This window comes from Canis lupus, chromosome 13, assembly GCF_048164855.1.
Source record: "Canis lupus baileyi chromosome 13, mCanLup2.hap1, whole genome shotgun sequence".
Classification (NCBI taxonomy): domain Eukaryota; kingdom Metazoa; phylum Chordata; class Mammalia; order Carnivora; family Canidae; genus Canis; species Canis lupus.
In genome coordinates this window covers 46,678,809-46,697,809 of record NC_132850.1, presented here as the reverse complement: position 1 = coordinate 46,697,809, position 19,001 = coordinate 46,678,809, and the positions used below count along the sequence as shown (strand labels likewise).

General features: G+C 39.1%; 1 long non-coding RNA gene across 1 annotated transcript in view; it reads left to right on the top strand.

The window, feature by feature from the left end:
- The window catches only part of LOC140603047 (uncharacterized), a 246,415-nt gene that overhangs the window by 181,587 nt on the left and 45,827 nt on the right, over window positions 1–19,001 (top strand). Inside the window, exon 8 of the long non-coding RNA XR_012006094.1 lies at window positions 11,808–12,001. This is a non-coding gene — a long non-coding RNA (uncharacterized lncRNA). The remainder of the gene's footprint in view (window positions 1–11,807; window positions 12,002–19,001) is intronic.

Sequence of the window (19,001 nt, the reverse complement as noted above, 5' to 3'; positions counted from 1 at the left end):
AATGTCTTAGTGAGATTCTTATGATAGTTTTGGGGAACAAAATGGAATAATATACAGAGGACTTAAAATTGATTATTAGATGATTGTTTTCAGAATCCTCAGGTTTAGCATTCTGAGGCCCTAGTTCCTACAATGTACTGCTGTTCCAGCTCCAATTGTCCAACATGTTGCTGCAGTTCATGTTGGCAGTAAGACCTTTTTGCAAATGTGTCTTGTACTGGTTCCAAACTTCTTCTCCAGTTCTGAACAGAGAGGCAGTTATCCCACATCATCTAAATCCTAATGCTTGGGCTCTCATTTTCTACCGCAGGATGAAGAACAACCTCATCCCATCTCCACAGGGGTTTGCCCCTGCTAAAGGCAATACGTAAAAACACAACATCCAGGCAGCCCGGGTGGCTCAGCGGTTTAGAGCTGCCTTCAGCCCAAAGCATGGTCCTGGAGACCATCTAGTCCAGCGTCCGGCTCCCTGCATGGATTGGAGCCTGCTTCTCCCTCTGCTTATGTCTGTGCCTCTCTCCCTCTCTCATGAATAAATAAATTAAATCTTTAAAAAGAAACCCCACAACATCCCATTAGGACATTTCCCAATTTCTGAGTTACTATCTATTGACTCACTTTATAGACAAGATATAAACAAGCTGTCCAAATTCAGCTTCAGATTTACCAACCCAGTCCCTTACAGACATAGGCTAAAACCAGCTGCCACAGCCTACTTGACACCTTCTAGTCTCTGATTCCAACCTCTAGTGTGCTTTGTACATGCAGTACCTCCCCCAGCCCCCCCATTACCTGCAGTTTCACTTTCTGCACTTTTGGTTATCTCCTGTCAACTGCAGCCCCAAAGCAGACGACCCTTCTCCTGACGTAATGTCAGCACAACCATAGTAGCCTAACACTAGCATCACAAAGCCCGCATCATTCACCCCGCTACACCTCAGCCTGTAGGCATTTTATCATTTCACATCCTCAGAAGAAGGGTAAGTACAGTACAATAAGATACTTAGAGAGAGAGACACCACATTCACATAAGCTTTATTACAGTATATTATTATAATTGTTCTATCTTATTAGTAATAATTGTTAGCCTCTTACTATGCCTAATGTATAACTTAAATTTTATCATAGGTATAATGGTATAGGAAAAAGTATAGTGTATGTAGGGTTTGGTACTATTCATGGTTTCAGGCATCTACTGGAGGTATTGAAACATCATATCCCCTGTGGATAAGGGGGAAATGACTGTATCATCCTATCTCATTCCCACCACAGCCCTACAGAATATGTATCACTGGTGTATTTGGGGTTTTGTGTTTTTTTTTTGTTTTTTGGATTTTTTTTGGTCACTTACTACAAACAAAAATTGATGAGATTAGCACTATTACTAAGTCCATGTAACAGATAAGGAAACTCAGGTGTAGAAAGTTTAAATAACTTGCCTTACATGACAGATATTTGTACGCATAGGACACCGTGTGTACTGAACATCCCCTCTTCCAATGCTACCTTCTTTGTCAAAGATAACCCACCACCCTGTGAACTTCTTAGTTAATTCCATGAACTACTGCTGTGTCTAATTTCCTTTCTAGCTTTGGAGCAGGCTGTTCAAATGTGTCAGCATCTCTCTCCAGCTCTATAGCTTTCAGATTAATCACCAAATAAGGCAAATATCATGTTTTCAAAACATGCCACTCCTAATTTATCACTCATGGATGTCACAGCCCTCACCCCACAACTTTTGGGTCTCCACACATTCTCTGACTTCCTTGCGCTGCTTTAGCATGCCTTTTTATTTTTCTTAATCCACATAACATGGCATTTTATTCTGTATTACAAAAGGTCTTTATTAATCACTACATATTATCTTACGTTGTTACCCTATGCTTTTTATTTCTGTATGTGTTTAACTTGTCATCAGTATAAAATTAGAACTCCCTTGAAGGTAAAGGCTATGTCTTAAACTTCTTTCATATTTTCTCCCAAGAAACTAATGTTATGCTAACTTCATACAAAATACTAAATGAATAGTGGCTCTATATATTGTTGACAAGAATTAACCAAAAAGGAAGGAACTGGTATACATAATTTGATAATATCTCTTAAAATAGGTTTTGAATTATTTTTCATATGACCAATAAATTCGCAAAGCTATAAATTGTTAATAGTAATTCCAGAAGCAAGTAGTGAAGCATTTTTATCTTTACTTTAAAAATTTAAAAAGAAACAAATCTCCATAATTCATAAATAGTTGTTGAAAAAGGAAACATACACATATAGTTTTTTAGTAACTTGAAAAAGAGTTAAAATAATTTCTTAAGGTTTCCAAGTAATAGTGTCCACATACTAATTGTTAGGTGGCCTTTTCTCAACATTTTCTAAAGTATCTCTAGATGTCTTTATCATCTGCTTTTTATAAATAAATTGAAAATGTGAGCCTTGCAGTTATTTAATAAAAAAAAAAAAGAGGTAGCTTTTTAAATTTGATTTTGGTGACAACTGTTTGATAGAGGCAAACGCCAAAACCTCTTTTTGAAGCATTTCAGTTTAATGATTTTTTTTTAACATACATTTAACAAAATAGTGAATAAAAAGCTCAGCTAATTTACTATCCGCTTTGTGAACAGTAGCTTCCCTCTGCCTTTTTGGGAAACCGTGCAGCTTTCTGATTATAAATGGTGTGTCTTTTGTCTTGTTTCTTGATGTTTCTGGAGTTTAAAAAAATACCTTATGGTAAAGTTCAGCCTACTTCAGGAACATTAACATAAGAAGCCAAAGATTATCTTGCCATGGGCCATTGCTATGCCCTTAAATAATATAAATTTGATCAAAATCAGTTATTGAAGTAGACAACATTCACTGGAAAGTTTTCATTTCTTTCCTATTTTCTTAAAATCCCTAGAAACTTGTTTATTTCAGTAAGGAGCCCACCTTCTTCCAAACACATCAGCCTTTCGAAAGCTTTATTTAAATGCCTCTGCCAAATGAAAGGCTCCTTTCATGCCATTTCAAGCCCTGAAGTACCAAAAGGGTAAATAACTTGAAGTATCATTTTTGACTGACTTGACTTTGAAACAGGCACAGTCAGCGTAAACAGCTGCTCAGCGGCGAGAAGCTTCCCTGCCTCTCTAAACAGTTGCCTCCCTTATCTGCTAATATCGGTAACGATGATAAACACCTTAATTCACTGGATTAATGAGTTAGAGCCAATAGAAAAGGACAAAACCCCATAACTTTTCCACAAACTTAGTTAAATGTCAAGGTTTTTAAAGGCCTAGTTAGCAAGTATATTAGATGAGATATGTCAGTTTCCCAATTTACGACTCTGACTTGTCTCTTGTGATTCCTTATAGCCTCTAGCCATTCTCCTCTTACCTGAGGCATTCTCTGGCAAAAACCTGATGCTTCCAGTCATTCTGCATTCTTGTGTTTCTTCAAAAATAATTGGACAGGCACCTTTCCATAAACAATCATCATTAGTTATATACGGTACACAGATACGAATACCACACAAATAAGTTTCAATGGAATGTCTTGAGCCAAATAGCAATAATTTGGCCCACATGTTACGGATGTGATTGACAGAGAGTTAATGCACTTAGCACTTTTCCAGGAGGCTCTGAGTATTAGCTCCTTGATGCTCAGAAAGTCCTGCTCCCAGAAAAATGACATAGACATTGACCACTGAGTTTGTTGCTATTCAATAGCCGGTTCCGTTTCCAGACTCTATGATTAAAGTCATTATAGAAACTGTCAGCAGGGGGGAAGAAATGGAAACTGTCACAAGAAGCAACTGTCTGAAATGTTAAAGATTCCCATAATGTTTAACGGTTTTAAAGCAGGGGGTTTTAACCTAATGAAGATCGACCTAAATTATAAAGCTGCAAGCTCCAAAGGGTTTCTGCTAGGTTGATTAGCTATCTACCTTTTTATCTTCTCTTTTAACCTTCTTGGAAAGATTCCGAAATAATCAAAATAAAAATAAATCTTTATACGTACATGGCTAGCTATGAACAAAGTTTACGATGAAAAGGAATTAGCATCTTTCCAGGATCTTTTCTTAGAAGCATGCCTATTATTATGGAAAAGATTGATGAAATGAAAGTATAAACTGAGTGAAATAGCACATACCGTGACAGTTTTTAGTCATTGTTTTTATATTCGAGGACCTCAATAATGCTAATGTTCGGTAGAACACAGTATTTCCAATAGGACAGTGAGCCTGGGCATGTTTGCAAGTTGCTGCTATCTCTTTTCCACTTAATGTTATAAATAAAAATTCCTGGTTTATAATTAGGATTTATTACTGTTTGACAATCTCATACGGGGAGCACTAGATATGCAGACCATTAAGATGATTTAGAAGTTAAATTGCTTTGGAAATTCATTAATTGAAAAAACTGGACTCTTGAGTACATATGAGTGTTTATTAATATTATTAGATTATCAATTAATATTTTATCTCATTCTGTACTGTGTTTAAGAGCAAATGAGAAGTCTGAGAAACTGTCGCAGATCAGAGGAGCCTGTGGAGACATGATGATTAAGCGTAAAGTGGTATCCCGATTGGGATCCTAGAACAGAAATGACACATTAGGAAAAACTGGTGAAATTGTAATCAAGTGCAGAGTTTAGTTAACTGATATGGATTCCTTGGTTATGGCAAATGTATAATAGCGATTACGGTTGCTGTGGGACAGATACACACTAAAAAATGATTTGTCGTCATCTGAAATTCAAATGTAACTGGGTGTCCAGTACTTCATCAGCTAAATCTCTCAACCCTGATAATAATGTCAGATATTAACGATAGGAGAAAGTAGATGAGGGGTATGTGGGAACTGGCTGATATCTTTGCAACTTTTCTCTAAATTGAAAATCATTCTAAAATAAAAAGTATATTTAAATTTTTTAAAAGCATCTGGGAAAACATAGGGCCCATGATATACATTTTGCTTTAATATTTTAGTTGAAACATTTTCCACACCTAAGAAAGACTAAAATCTGACACCAGCCTAAACTTTTATTTTTTTTCAATATGTAAACAAGTTTGCCCTTTAAAAAATGTATGTTTTAACCCCATTTGCCAGTGAGAGGAGAGCCTAATACAATAACACTACCAGCAATATTCTTCTATTTATTTTTCTTTCCTCACCTGCTATGCCCAGGTTTTGACATTAAGAATATTGTGTTTGATATTTTCTGCATTAAAAACCACTTTAGGCTTTGGTTCCATTTTACTCCCAGTCAGAAAGATCAGAAAAAGCTCAAGTCACACAGTAAGAAACTTTATCCACTGAATGAGACATTATCCATTCCACCAGACTGCAAATCAAAGAGTATCTCTTAGGCTGCTTAAAAATTCATTTTAAAATCTGATCCTGATTGTACTTTTATGGTAATCTCATACCATCAATCATCCTTTTACCTTTAGTCTCTGGGTCCAGCGCTCTCCCCATAGATCTCATTCACTCTACCTCATTATAATTCTGTAGGTGAGAAAACAGGGGAAGAAACCTTAACAGAAAATGAGAGAAAGATGTAAATTTCTTGAGAAAAGTCAGGTTCACTAAGAAGCAGAGCTAATGATACGCTCTGATCTTCCCCCTTTTTTTGTAATTAAAAGATGGAAGGAAAAACGGACCCCAAAAAGGCAAAAAAAAAAAAAATCCACAAAAAACCCCAAACTCTGTCTCCCATGCAAATAACATATTCCTAATCTGCATTCGGTCTCACTAATACACCTTATGGCTTTAAACTGCCAGGGATCTGACTTGTTTCTGCCATCTGAAGTGAACAAAAGAAATATTTTTGAAACTCTCGAGAACTTTTCTTGCATTGTGTGGTGTTTGCCTGCCCTCCCCCAGCGCTGCCTCCTTCCCAAGTCTGAGTTGTCACTGGGCGCCTGGCCCTGGCACGGCCTAGGTGCCCGCTCTGCGAGCAGTTGGTGGCAGCAGGGGGAGGGCCGCTGGCTGCGTGTCATCCGGAAAGCGCTCGTGGCAAGTGCAAGGATCTCTAACAGCCGGTTTAAGTCAAGCCTTCATTCAGCCTTTCCAGCATGATTCAATTTTACTAACAATAAATGTTATATTTTTGCTCCATTGATTTGAATGCTGACTCCGGTGTAAAGCATATTTCTTAGAGCCACAAGAAATGTAGCAGATCATAAACTCAGCGGTGCAGCTCAGCCTCCGCACATTTAGATTGGAGTAAGAAAAAAAAAGGCCATTAACCGCAAGGGAAGAAGGGACGGGTTTCTCTGAAGTACCAGGTCCGGCTGCACTATCATTTCTAACGTCTCGAACAAAATGTTGCCATAAACCACAGAATGCCAATAATAGCAATAATCCCTCCAAAATGGGTTGTTACCAGCAGTTAGTGACCAGTTTCTTAGTGAATGGCCTGAGGGGAAAGGCTTTAAGAAAAGCTGTATTCACTATTTCCTCCCAGGCAATTTCACTGGATGCATTAAACTGCATTTTCATTGGGATTTCAAAATGTTTGTGCTCTGACAAGGCGCTCATCACAAGGTCTTTTGATTAAACCTCCATCTCCACAGTCTTACGAGGAGCAAATAAGCAACCATCTGAACGCGGGAGAGGGGTAATTTCAACAGCCTCTTAATTAATAACAAATGACGTTCTGAAATATCTAAAAATATATATGCTGGTGGAATCCCGCGGAGCTTCTTTGTTCATGATTTAACGCCCTCTGCCATTCGCTGATGGGCTGTGAATTGGCCCTGGGTCCGCTCATTTGCTCCCGGAGATAACAACCGGCCGCAGCCCAGGCCTCGGGCCTCAGGAGTAGCAGGTGCGCTCTGCCAGAGCAAACGGGCTGATCCTCGGTGTGCCCTGCCCGGCCGGGGCGGGGGTAGGGGTGTGTGTGTGTGTGTGTGTGTGTGTGTGTGTGTGTGTGTGTGTGTTAAACTTCAACTATTTCGAAGGTGGCTGAGGGTAGGAGTGGGGAGGTGCCCAAGGAAATGAGTTTTCAGCAACTGCTTCTTAACAAGAGTCTGAACCCACTCAAATTTAGATTGAAAATTCAAGATTTAAGGGACCCAACTGTTATTTTAGGGCTTATGAAACACCAGCCCCCCTTCTTTTGAAAATGTAAGCTTTTTTATCAGAGGTCATGAGACATCTGTTTATTATTGGATAGTTTCTGTTAGAAACGAACTGTACTTCGCATGAAAACTCACTCGGGCCCATAGATTGGTACTTTGAAGTGATTGCAAGGAGCTTTTAAAGTTCATAAGTGAAATAATTAGAATCTAATAATAATTGATATTGAGACAAAGTGCCGGATCCCGTTCTTATTTGGCTTCCTAATACATATGAACACAAAGGTGTTTTTTTACTAACATGTGGGAATCGCTGACCTGAATATATTTCGGGTAATAGCATGGTGTACCATAGTTGAAATGTTCATAACTGAATAGTGATAATAGTAACAATAATGATAATTTTAACATTTGCTTCCCGAGAACTCCATAATAGTCTTTCAAATGCCGTCTTTTTTGATGCATTGTTTTTCCTGATTACCCCTAAAATAATTTCTTCTCCTGATTCATATTTTATACATGTAATTAACATATTAGAATGAGACATGACCACCCAAGCACTTTTCTTATTTCAAGGCATTCATCACAGAAATATACTTCTAGATTTAAACTAAAATGTTCTGACACTATTTATACATCAATCATAAATCATTCAGAAACACGAAGAGGTTACATAGTATTATTTAATTCATCTACTTCCACAGCCTACTGGTTTTAAGTGAAACACTTCAGTTGCTCATTAATCGCAAACATTAACCCAAATTTATAAATAAAGGCAAAAATGATTGACGTTACAAAGAAAATGACAAGCAGCAGGCACAGAGCTGCTCTTACTCATTATATCCAATGCTACTGAGATTACAAATACTTTTATGTGTGCATTGAGGGGACAAAGGTAAAGTATGTGCTGTCTCTCTCTATATATAGCTATATTATATTACATATATTTTTTCTTTGTGAAAAAAATCAAAGTGATATAAATGAAGCCTTACATAGTTTATCAAATTGAAAATATATTTCAAGGAAAATCAAACATACATATGAAATCAGAAGTTTTAATTTTCCTCATAACCAAAGTTCAAGGTAGGTCTGGCACCATTCTTTTTAAAGGATGGTTGGAAAATAATGGAGGGCAGGATTTGTCACCTGAAGTGGATGCGTTGAGAATTAATCAGTCTATGAAGCATTCATAATGAAAGAATGAAGAAGCTGCCCCACTCGGAACTATGTAACCATTTTACAGTATGAAAAGGCAGGATGGAGAGGGTCCTGCCTGTGGCAGGTGAATAGAAATCCTGGCCACACACTTGAGCTCTGGGGGAGGAGGGAAGCACTGAGCCTGATACCCCCAAATCTGTTCTCCTCCACCCCCTGAAATTATTTTAGTGGAGACAAAGCTTTTTATCCCACACTGTACCTCAGGGAAAAATGATAGTATAAAATGTCTGGTCAAGATGGGCAGAGGACGAGGGAAGGAATGCAACCATACTGAGTGTGGCCATGGATGGGATGAAGAGGGGCTATGGACACAGGAAACCAGCTTTGCAACTCTTCAGTGATTCTTCCTTGGTTAGTGCTTCTGCCCATAAATTCATCTTTAAGGAATGTTATACAGATCTTAAAATAGACAGAGTGCTGAATTCCTTGGAAGGAGATAAGCAATCATTCCAGTATGACCATGTCTTGAATATTATGGGGCACTTGGGTGGCTCAGTCAGTTAAGCATCAGCCTTCCTCTCAGGTCATGATCCAGGGGCCCTGAGATTCGAGCCCTTCATGGAACCCCACATCAGGCTCCTTGCTCTGTGGGAAGACTGCTTCTTTCTCTCCCTCTGCTCCTCCTCCCTGCTTGTGCTCTCTCTCTCTCTCTCTCTCTGTCTCAAAGAAATAAATAAAAATCTTTTTAAAAAATCAAGATTATGAAGAATGAGGGAAGCACCATGTCTTGCATATAAAACAGAACATTAATTCAGAATTTTATTAACTGTAATGTGTCAAACACATTACAAGAGCAAGCAGGAATGTGGAAGGAATGGTAAGAGTGCAAATTCCTTTGGAGGAACCCAGTGCCTTGTGTTTACTCATAGATGCTGCCACCGGTGGGAGAAAGTGACGGGGATCGTAGGGAGGAGAAAGGAAACACACTGATCATAGTGATAGGTGTTTCCTCCCATACTATTACCCCGTATCATCATCTCCGGTTTACAATTGCGAGAGCTAAAAAAAATTTAAGTAACCTGCCCAAGCTTCTATTCTGCACAGCTTGTCAACTGGCACAGCCCCCAAATCCAAACCCGAGTCTCCCTCAAGTTCTTCCCACAGCAATGGTTAAGGATCCGGGTACACCTGAGATCAGGCCTGGCAGGGGCACTGCTTACAAACATGTTGATAACAATTAGTTTGAATGGTTATAAAATATCTGTTATTGCACTTACATTTTAAATACCAATTGTAAAGTCTACAAATTTAAAGTCTACAGAAAGTCAATTTTCTGCAAATATTTTGATCCCTGACATCAGTTTCCATATTGTCCTGGCTGAAAAAGAGTCTGCAGAGGGTGTTTTTGCCTCCAGTAATGGCCTACCTGCTTTGCAATTATCAAAAGATGAAAAAGACCTTTCCTGAAAGGTTTTCTTAGGATTCTAGCATGTAGAGGTTTTTCACTGACTGCTACCTAATCTATTCTTATTATGAGGCCTTAAGAGATTTCTGAGAGACACACTTTTCCAAGGAGTCGGACCCTCAGGTTGCTTATGGAAATGGGATTGCAAACAGCCCTTGAACCTTCAGCTGATCAAAATGTGAAACATTTTTCAAATTACCAGGTAATCCAGTAAGCTAAGCCATTTAATGTAAAATCACAAAACTTCAAGGTTAACAGACACTACTGAGAATGTAAGTCCAATTCCTCAATATATTTGAAATCAGTAAAATGAAGCACAATGTACCTAGTAAAGCTGATTTCTTCAAAACTCTTTACCTAAATGTGCAACTCTCTTGCTAAGGACATTTTAGTACAAGCAACTCTCAGCATTGTGGCTGGGTAACAGCCCCTAAATATGAATGATTTAAATAAACTTGCGTTTTGCCTGTGAACAATATTATGATAGGGCAATGGTTTTTAGACCCTGCTCCATAAGCTGGACCATGAGGTTTCACGATTGAAATTTGATGGCAGTGATCTTTTTTCAAATGCACAGGAAAAGAAATTAAATTAATTAATAGAATTCTCTTGACTAAAATTTTTAATCCCCCATATTTTGAGAGCCTTCCTTATATGACATTTTAATATAAAATATATCTCATTCAGACTAAATTAATTTGTATTTGTTGTCTTAATATTTCATCATGTTTCACATTATGACTTTTAGTTGTTCAGCTGGCTGAGTTCATTTGGGACTCGCAGTAAGAGGGGGCTACTTTCCTGATCCAGAACCTGGTGCGTAACTTTTTAACAGAGCTGGCCATGAGTATAGTAGTTAATCAGTTTCTGGTAAGATGTCTTTACCTCACATAGCATCAAATGTCCTATTCACGTTTCTGTAAATAGTGAATTATAAATAACATTCTTTAACAGGTTAGGGTAGCAAGAAAAGAACCAGTGATACACAGGTATCCAATGGATTCCCAGGGAAGCCTCAGGAAGCAACTGAGGACTGGTGGGCTGGGGCTTTTCCTGGGCAAACCTGACTGATGAGTCAGGTCAGCAGATAAGGGAGTTGGGCCCTGGCCAAGTAGTGCAGAGAGTTTGCTCTCTTCACTACGTGCTATCGGTAAAGAGCATAGGTATAATTTCCAAAATTTTGCGCATTAGAATCACAAGAAGTTGGATCGTTGTGAGTCAAGAATGAATCATATCATAAGTGATGAAAGCACAAGATAGTAGAAAGGATTTTTTGGTAAAATACATGAAAGAAAGTGTAATAGAAAAAGATCATTTCATTAAATGGAGTGGAAATGGTCATTGCTATTTCTTCAAAGAACTGACAAAGAAATTTGAGACCATATATATTTATATCTGTATCTATCTGTATATCTGGGAAGGTCTTTAAACTGTAACGGATTTGGAATTTTTAAAACAATTCTAATGCTAATGTGTGTTTTTGTTTGGGAAGCAGTCTGATTCTCATTTAGAATGTCCAAATTCAGTGTTAGGATTGCAGGATTAGCTCTTCAACTTCGAGTTATGCGGCAGCGGTTAGGTACTGAAAAGAGCCACCTAAGAAAATGGGGCAGAGAAATGGTGGTGACATATATTAAGGTTCCGGTGGTGGCACCTGTTAAAGTTCAAGCCTACAAAACCAGGTATTTACACGTCTCCTTCAGCCTTGCCAGCACAGCAAGTCAGGTGAATAGAACATAGGAATGATTCTCCTCCCGGCAAATACCTGGGGAGGCTCTCCTAGCTAGTCCCCTAATTGGCCATGAAGATGGGTGAAAGGACATGAGTGAGATGAAATCAGCCAATAGAATTCTGTGGAATAAAGATATGCTTCAAGCAGAAAAATTAAACTAATGAGTGCATTTTCTTGGCTGCAAGTGTTAATCCCCGACACTTTTCTTAATGCCTCCCCTATGTGAGACTTCAGTATAAAATATTACCTCATTCAGAACTGGTTTCCTAGGATTCCAGTTCCTGCAAAATCAGTCCTGGTGGGGCCACTGCCTACAAACATGTTGATAACAATTAATTTGAATGCTTATAAAATATCTGTTGCTGCAGTTACATTTTAAAATATCCGTTTAGGTGGCTTGGTCTTCATGAAGAAGGGAAATGATCTGTTGGAAACTGAGCTGACATCTATGTGCAGCGTGTCCTTACTACGTTGCTCTGCGTCGGGCACACAGTAAGCTGCGATAAACTGTCATTAAGCGGTAGAATCGATGAGTGGCCGCCGCGTGTGTGGGATTCCGAGGAGTGGAGAGGCAGTGGATTGTGAGGTAGGAGATTCGTGCCTCCACAAAGGTGTTGTGATTTTAAAGATTTCTTTCCATTTCTACTGCTTCTGCCTTAGTTCAAATGTTATCATCTCTCACATAAACTCCTGCAGCAGCCACCTCCCTGGTCTTCATGCTCTTACTCTTGCTTCTTGCATTCTATACTCCACAGAAAGGACAGTAATCTTTTAAAAAATATGGATCAGATCATGTCATCCGCTTGCTTAAAACCATTTGATGGTTTCCTGTAGCATTTAAAGTATAATCCAACCTCGTCACCTGGCCTACAAAGAAAGGCCCTGCCTCCCGTGGCACCTGCCTGACCCTCTAATCCTTTACTACCTACCGTACCCACTGTGCTCATGTTACACTTACCATCTTCTAGTCCTTGAATGTGTCAGACTTGTTGCCACCACGGGGCCTTTGTACTAGCTGTTCTCTCTACCTGAAACACAGATGCTCAAAAAGCATGCTCCTTCTTATCATGAAGACCTCAGCTTACGTCTCCAGGTGCTCTAAAGGGTGTCACTCTGATGATTTTTATCTTTTGACACATATCATCATCTGCTTTTTGAGGGGGGGAGGTGGCAGGAGAGACAGAGAGAGAGGGCCAGAGGTGTAGGCAGAGGGAGAGGCAGGTTCCCTGCAGGGAGCCTGATGTGGGACTTGATCCCAGGACCGCAGGATCACGCCTTGAGCCAAAGGCAGATGCTCAACCGCTGCGCCACCCAGGTGTCCCTACCACCTGCTATTTTCTTGTTTACCTTTTTATTGTCTGTCTCCCCTGCATTTAAAGATAATCACGCCAAGAACTTATTCAAACATGCATCCCCAAGAACCACAGCAGTCTGGCATTTAATAAGAGTTCAGTACAAGATTTTTGAAGAGAAATGGATGAACAGATGAGTTGTCTTGGTTTGTGAAGGATCTATGATGGAGAATGGATTGTTCTGTGGGTTTGTACGAACCTCTGTGCATGTCCCCAATGTCAAAATAACAAATTGACTCAAACAGGAAAATCAGTTAAACAAACGTATTTTTAATATCTTTTAGGCAACACAACGGCATTGTGAATTGGACTCTTTAAAGTCTTTTCAGCCTCCTATTTGGAGTGCTGCTCATATAGGAACTGTTTAAATTTCATTTGCACACATTAAAACTTGAGGTTTTCAAGAGGCTATTTTCTCAAAACTTCCGACTTGCTTCCCAAAGTCTGTGGTGTTTCTGTGTGATTCTTCCCGTCCCGTGTCAGCAGGATGGTTTTCTGTGTTTCAGGTTTATAAAATTGTTGACAAACGCCCACTGAGTCGAGAGCTAGCATATTCCGAGACAGGGTGTTATAATGGGAATTTGCAGTGGGCTGGGGGAAGGAGTGGGGGTGAGGAAATGGGAATCTGTCCACCCACACTCGTTGGAAAACCTCCTTTAAAACTCGCCCAGCACCAACTGAGCTTAATTCGGTTGTTACAGGGAGTATGTGTGCTGTGATGGCAATGTGTCAGGCCTAATTGGGACCTTCTGAGAGCTAAGAGGACGTGCAATTCTAGCAGGGAAATGTTAATCCAGTCACAAACACCATGTTCACAGGAAAACTTCCCTTCAGCCCTCCCTGCCTTCCTTACTTAGCTATTCAAGGGAAGTGATCGGTGCATGCAAACTTATAAAAATTTAAACTATTTGGGTGCTTTTGGAAATGAGTTATAGAGCTCAACTAAACAAAAAAAAAAAATTCTCTGTGAAAATGAGATACTTAATAGGGATTGCTGACTCCTCTCTCCCATAAGGGCAGGTCTGGCCAGTCAGAAAGCCACCTGGATTTACAGGAGTGACATTTGCAGGAAATTCAAATTTAAATCAGATTTACCCCACACACACATCCCCTCACCCCCTGTATTTGGGCCCCAAGGAACTCACAGATTTCTACATTAACCCTAATTTCCAATTTTAGGTAAATGTTCACCAGGCCATTTCTGGAACAATCAGTGGAAAGTAATATAAGAGAAAAATCTCTCATTCTCTGACTTAGAAGGAAGCCGAGGAAGGGTGGAAGGTTGTCTGTGTTAAGATCTATTCTAGTGTCATTAACACCCGGGGAAAGCCACCCCTTTAGGGGGCTGTCCAAGCTTATGATTTACACTTGCCTCCTGGTGGAGTGGAATCATGGGAACAAGAAACTTCTTGGAATCACAGGGTCAAAGTACTGCCCAGATCATGAGATGAAGGCACCATGACCTTCATTTCACCTCACTAGCTGACAATAAATGAACAAGAAAAGGAAGAACTCATAGAGCCAAAGAAACAAGTTTCCACCCACCATTTCTGTGTTAGACCATGTGGTCTACCATGAAAAGAAGCTTTAACCAATAAGCTGTGATGCCTATAAAGCTAAATCTAAAAGAAACAAAGCAATAGACCTTAGAGAAAGGTATTTTACCTACTTCTCCCTTTTGTGTGTGGAAACAAACCTCAAATGGCTTTCATTGGGTTTCCGGATTTACTGGTGAGTTTGCATATTTTTATCTTGGCCCAGTTTGTGCTCACATTTATCGATCACATCCTATATGCCAGACACTACCCGAGTATTTTACATACCTTAACTCATTTTAATTCTCACAATTCCAAGAAGCAGGTATATTATTATAATCGTTTCACAGATAAGGTGGTGCACAAGGTTACAGGGTTTTAAAATCACAGCATCTGCTGAAAATAAAATTCCACCTAAGTCACCATTTTCCAAAAAGGACCTGAGCAAAGCTGGAGAAAATATTTTGACTCACAAGAATTAAGTTTCAGACTGGATGATGTTTAGGAAAGAACATTGCTAACTGAGCAGAAGGGAGCTACATTCAGACTTAAATGAGACTTTCAGACACTGTGTCTAAGCTCTGACTAGTCAGAACCTAGAGTTTCCGTGATTCAGGAATGCTGCCGTCGTACCTCTTCTCCTGCTATCTTAAGTGAAATGAGGCCTTGGTTAGCCATAGTTGCCTTCATGCACGCCATGTATCCTATCAGTCGTTTATGTCTGCATTTGCTTTGTTTTGGGTAAACTTTTTATCTCAGGGCTACAGCAGGAGCCATGTGGAAAGTCTTCATCACAAGAGCTCCTCTGTGAGATCATTTGCTTACCTGAATCTGCAGTTATCCTGAGGACAAGGTGGGGTGATGTGTCCTGGTATGTTCCCCACAAGCAATTCTTTGCTTATCCCCAGCTCTTCCTGACCATTTCCAAAGATCTGTCTACCTGTGTTTTAGTCCACCAATGTTTTATTTACGGAATCTCACTGAGACCAGGCAGTGCAGAAAGGGGCCCTGTGTTTTGTGATAAGTTCTATTTTCAAAGCTTTAGGCTCAAAGAGAACTGACTTACAGAATGTCAGATGACCTGTAGCCGAGGCTTACCAAGCAAGTAGCATACTAGGAACAGAAAATGGCTTTGCTGGACATTGCACACCAAACCACAGGCAGCGCCGTAAGTCTTTCCCAAGTATTCAAAGTTAGAATGGGCATAATTCTATGATGAAATGAATTTTTAAAAATTTACTGAGAAAATTTGATTTTGTCACCTATAATATTTTTCTTCCCTGATGAAACCGATCCAGAAGTAGCAGACATTATTTTTCATTTCTGCCATATTCAGCTTGGTAGGAAATAATGTCAGCCAGAGATATTAACTTCCGCCTCATTGTGCATGTTAAAGTGTTCTCATTATCTGCTTTGCCAGCTCTAAACCTATTCAAGAAGGAGAGAAAAAAAGAAAGATCTCAGCACGAAACGCATTCTGACTATAGGGAGCCCCATGAACTGTTTTTAAAAATTTAGCAGAACATGTCCTCATTCCATACATGAAGTTTTTATATATATATATAGATATAGATATCTAAGTCCTTGAGTGTTAGGAGCCACTTTCATGATTCATTTTCCAGGAAATCTATGAAATCAAGAAAAGATGCTACTACAGGTGCCATTGTCTGAGAGCACAGTATTCTCTCGGTTAAGAACACTACGGAGATGCTGGTGATCTTTGCTGGATTTTACACAAATAATGAGTTATTTTAACATTGCTTTGTAATGCTTATTTCTGATACTGATGAACCAGCCTATGGTAACATGGGGAACATGGCAAAATAGTTTCAGACACTAAAATGACTGGCTCGATGAGTGCGTATGTTACCCTTACACCCCGGTTGACAACGACACACAATCCATGTCCCCAAGGGAAAGAAGGCCATGGTAGCAGGGCTGCTAATGTGCAGGGTAACACATTCAATGAAAACATGCCAATGCTGCTGGATGCTCCATCATCAGTAGTAAATGTGGAATCATCTCTCTTTTGGTTTTGCTTTCCTAATTCACCTCAGGTATCTCTGCTTTAGTTCATAATCTTTAAGCACATCTGTGTCAAGGCCTTCTAAAGAGTCCAGGGGAGGTTTCCCTCTTCCTTTGGGGTGTGAGGTAGGCCACATTTCTCTACAGTGTTATTAATGCCCTCAATTATTCATGCGTTCCTTCTTTCCTCTCCTTAAGTTTCTTATACAGTACTCAGAAGAAGCACTCTTCCTAACTTATGCCGACTGTCACCTCTGCATTTACCTGGCCATCAGGATGCTTACCCAGAGAAATGATTCCTCTACTCCTATAATAAAACATTTTGAAGTGTTAGAGATGTTTACTTGACTTCATTGTAGGAAAGAACATGAAGTGTTTATTTTGAATTCCAGCATCTAACAGAGTCTGACTCATAGTGGCACTCAATAAATTCTTATTGAATTGATTTTTAAATTTTTTATTGCTGAAATGAAACATGGGTGTCAGCCTTTTTACAGATGCTGTAGTATGCTCACTGGAACATCAGTGACCTACTGTTTTTACTTCCAAAATTGACTTAAAAAAACAAAAACAAAAACAAACAACTTTATTGGGAATAAAACTAAGCTGTTTCACAATGCTGAAATGTGCGAAGTTTGAGAAGGTTTTTAGACACTTCCACAGTGAAAATTGGCATTTAAATATTCATATTAAGTTCATCACATAGGGATAAGTTTTTTATCAAGTTTTGTTTAACATCAAGGTTCTCATATTATATCTTATCTTTACGAACTAATATGGAAGAGCAAAGATTTAACTTATCAAGGAAATTGGCATTTGAGAGTGGTCTGAAGAGCAGGCAGGTTTTTATATTGGAGAGGGATAAGGATGGGAAGCCAGGAAGCTGGTCAGTAGGAGATCAGGGATCATGTCTTAACATAATGGAGCCTGGAAGAAATAAGTGAAAGCAAGCTACAAAAATGAAACACACAGAGACTCTTTAAGGAAGTTGAAGTTGTTCAGTTTGGCTGGAAAATAGGTTAGGGCAGTGTTTCTCAACTGTGGTACTATTGATAGTTTGAGCCAGATAATTCTTTGTTGTGGGAAGGAATTGCACTATGCGTTTCAGGATATTTAACAGGATCATTGGCTTCTACCTACTAAATGCTAGTAGTATCTCCCAAGTTGTGACAGCCAAAAATATCTCCGGACATTGCCAAATATCCCCCGGTGGAGGTGGGGAGCAAAACCTCTCTTGCTTAAGGACCATTGAGTTAGGAAATTGCTTAGAAATAGGGCTAGAGAAGGAAATTAGGATCACAATTCAAGAGATCTGTGATGTCAAGATAGGGCATTTATACTTAATTTGATAGACAAGGATATTAAATATTTCTGAGCTAAGGAATTACAAGAATCAGTCTTGTGTTTTAGGGAGAATAATTTGGCAGTTCATGTAACTGCATTTTTATAAAATATAAGTATGTGTATATTATATATATATTTCAAGTAAGTAAATTAGTCAACATCTGTAGACCTCCGTTTTTTCATATGTAAAATGAGGATAACCATAGCATTGTAAAGAGGATGAAATTAAGTAATTCATGTAAAGTACTTGGAACAGTGTCTATTACATTTTAAGTAAAAAATAAATGTTTTTGTTACTGTTATTAGCCTCATTTACCAAAAACAAGGCACTGCTGTGGTGCAAGAAACTTTGAAACATTTTTGAAGTACAGCTACCATTTCTACCATGAATCAATTATCAAATAACTTATTAGAAAACTAAGTCCAAGTATAACTAAAATAATCATGAATCCAAAGAGACGGCTATTTCCATTCCTCCCTGAATCCTAGATTCAAAGCAAATAAAATCACACTTACAAACGAAATGGGAGAAAATATTAAAAAGAGAAAAAAAAACTGATTTCAAAGCTTCTGCTCAAATTCATATTGTAGTGCCCTGAAACCATGTAAAGACAGACGGAAGGCAACAGCCCTAAAACTGCTCTACAGGGGCAACTTTGAATGGGTCGGCTTCCACATGTAATTGCTAACAAGCCACAGGTGCCAAGCCACATGAGCCGGTGATAGCCTGATTTTGAGAAGAGAAATGACAATTCTTTACCCATCATTCATCCCAAGGTGCGCTTGTCATCTCTTGTAGCACATAGCGAGTTACCTTTTTATTAGTGGCTTTGGAAATCTTTTCGCAAGTGAGCAGCAGCAGCATCCTTATCTGGGAAACTGCGTGTAAATGAGACTATGCGGGTTGGGGGATATGCGATCCATCTGCCAGGAGGATGAAAGATGTGCATTTGAGCTCTCAGGCAATCAGATGAGGGGCACTTTCCTTCCTGCCTGTCTCTCCACACTGACCAAAATGATGGGCGAATGCACTTCTCCCATCCTACCTGTTTTCTTTGCCTGTTTGCCTGACCATCTAACCTCACCAGCTTGAAATAAAGAAAATGCTTTGATGGTTTCAAATACAAAATCAAGTTAATCTTATTGGTTTGTTTAACAATACAATCTTACTTTTTTTTTTTAAGTTTTCCAGATGTTTTCTCATAAGTCATCTTGTTTGGGCTCTACCAAAGCCCTTAATGTGAACGTCACAGATATGACCTACTCCTTACAGAGGGAAGCTGCGGTTCAATAAGGTTAAATGCCTTGTCCATGGAAATGATGGAACTGG